Source organism: Heterodontus francisci, unplaced genomic scaffold (assembly GCF_036365525.1).
Source record: "Heterodontus francisci isolate sHetFra1 unplaced genomic scaffold, sHetFra1.hap1 HAP1_SCAFFOLD_148, whole genome shotgun sequence".
Classification (NCBI taxonomy): domain Eukaryota; kingdom Metazoa; phylum Chordata; class Chondrichthyes; order Heterodontiformes; family Heterodontidae; genus Heterodontus; species Heterodontus francisci.
In genome coordinates, this window is record NW_027142345.1 from 1934410 (window position 1) to 1936883 (window position 2474).

The window sequence follows — 2474 nt, forward strand, 5'->3', positions numbered from 1 at the left end:
CCCTGCTGCTGTTTGCTGCCAATATTTTCGGACTTTTATCTCATCCTCATCACAATTTTCTCTGCAAGGACGTGTTTATTTACATCATTACCTCATGAACATAATATACAAATACATTACATGTGTGAACCACATCTTGATCACTATTACCTTCATACCAGATGTGTCTGAATAAATGGAACCCCGTCACAATAAACACTGTCACCTTTCAATGTTTAGCGGAGAGGTTTGACGGCCTGGTGTGTGTGATTCCCACATTAATGTGTTTGTACAAAGTTCGGAGAAAGACGGGGATATGAATAATTTGTTGGGAAATCTTTAAGCAATTCTCCATGTCTCTCACGCACAAAGAACTGCAAACACATGGATTCAGAAAGAACCTGAGTGCAAAATCAACAGAAAAAAACACAGCCAGAGAGACTTGCTATAATCTATAGCTCAGGGAAAGTACATGATGTTATGGAAGGGACTTTGAATTTTTTTTTTGTGAATTTTATTTTGTTGAGGAAATTATAATCAAACTGAATAAATGTAAGACCAGTTATTTTTCAAGAGGGCACTGAAAGTATTAATTTGACAACTATGTTGACAAGTTGTCACAACTCAAGCTAACTGTAGAACAGAAGCCCTGGTAACGGGGAAATGTGGACAGAGAAGTCAGTCGTGCCTCTTGATTGGACAAGCCCGGCAGCAGCAGCGCGCACCAAAGAGGGCAGAAAAATCGCAAGCTTTTGTTTGGAGCAGTCATTGTGTTTTACCTTCTGGAGTGAGCAGCTGATAAAGTTAGCCAGAAGAAGTGTCAAGGAATGAGAGAAGACCGCAACCCACCTTGTTTTGCAGCAAATCTTGAAAAGACTCTGAGAAGTTCACTATGTCAATTCGTCTCATATTCTGTCTTTGAAGAAAGCCTGCTAAAATTAATTCTCAACCCCGCCTCTAAATAAACTCTTCTAAAAGAACCGAGTGACCTGTGTACATGTACTCGGAAATTAGACTGCATGTCAATTTTGGAACAACATATCTCATCTGCTGTTTTCTTCAGAAATGAGCAAGTAATCAGTCCAAGTGTTTTTTTTTTGTCTTTAACAGAGCCCTGAATTGTATAGAAAAATCCCTTTTTTTTCAGTATGTGTGTGTGCGTGTGTTCAGCTGAGGTAAGAAAGGGACTTTAAATGTTGGTTAAGGTAAAAAGGGAACTTTTAAAATTTCCACCTGTGTGTTTATGCTTTACTTCATGATTAGTGAAAACTTGTTCTATAAGAAACTGATAATTTTGTTGTTCATTAAGTGTCTCCTATTCTGGGAAAAATAGAGCATATGATTGACTGTATCAGTAAGTGGGAAAAGTTAAAATTTTTGTTGTGACCTGTGGAGAAGTGGGATGAGAATAAATAGTAACCACCTCAGATTTCAATTGCAACAGCACTTGTGTAGTTTGTTAAAGTACGTGTCTTGTAAACAGGAGATCCTGGGTTCGATTCCCAGCAGAACTTTATTTTATATTTGCAATATGCTTGAGAAGTTTCCGTATCAACATTTATGTCTGTGTCTTGTGAACTTTAACTTAGAATTCAAATTACATGATGAATTTCATTCACAGGAGAAAACAGCCTTTGTGAAGGATGTGAGTTTGGAATGGCTCTTCCTCCTCGTGCAGAAATTCAGTGCTGATATTTCAAAGGCAACTTCTTTGATACAAATTTGTTCACAGTTGCATTCGACCTGGAAAAAAAGCTCGACCCTAATCTCACTGAAGGAAAGTGTGACCGTGTTGTCTGTTTCAAAGTGTGTGTGTCATTATGTGTTGCTTGCAACTGAGACTGGGACACGACACAAGTGGGAGGGTTGATCTGAGGTTTGGAATATTTCTCAGTCAGGAACAAGAAAAATTAAAGGAACCAAATAAGAAAACCATTGTCTCATGTGGTTACCGAGAAACGGTGAGAAGATATTAAACTTTGTTCTATTCAAAACAGCTGTGAACTTTGACCTTTCCTGCCTTTTCTCAACAGTATTTGAAGTGTCTCGGTAACAATGTTCAGTGTTGAGGAGAGTGGGGTCTGGGCGAGCAGCTGCTGAGTGTGACAGGGTCAGGACTGGATGCAGGAAGTTCTCTGACAGTCTCTCTCTCTCGCTGATGGGTTTGAGTTGATTTTCAACTGGGAGCAGCTTTTTTTTCGATAAATGAAGGAAGTACCCTCTCACCATTTTATTCTGACTGACAGTGTAGGATAAGGGTGTAAAGGGTTAATGCTGAAGACAGTGGGATCAACCCTTCCCACTGTCAGAGTGATGATGTAACAGTCAAATGAGATGAGATTTGAGAGAAGAGAGAGCAGCACCAAGGATGCTAGCTTAGGAGGCTTGATGAGTGTGTATACAGTATTGTGTAAATTAGAAAAGAGTTCTTAGTTCTTTCAGCTGGAAGTGTGTCCAGAAAATATTGAGAAACTCACAATTTTATTATTCAGGAG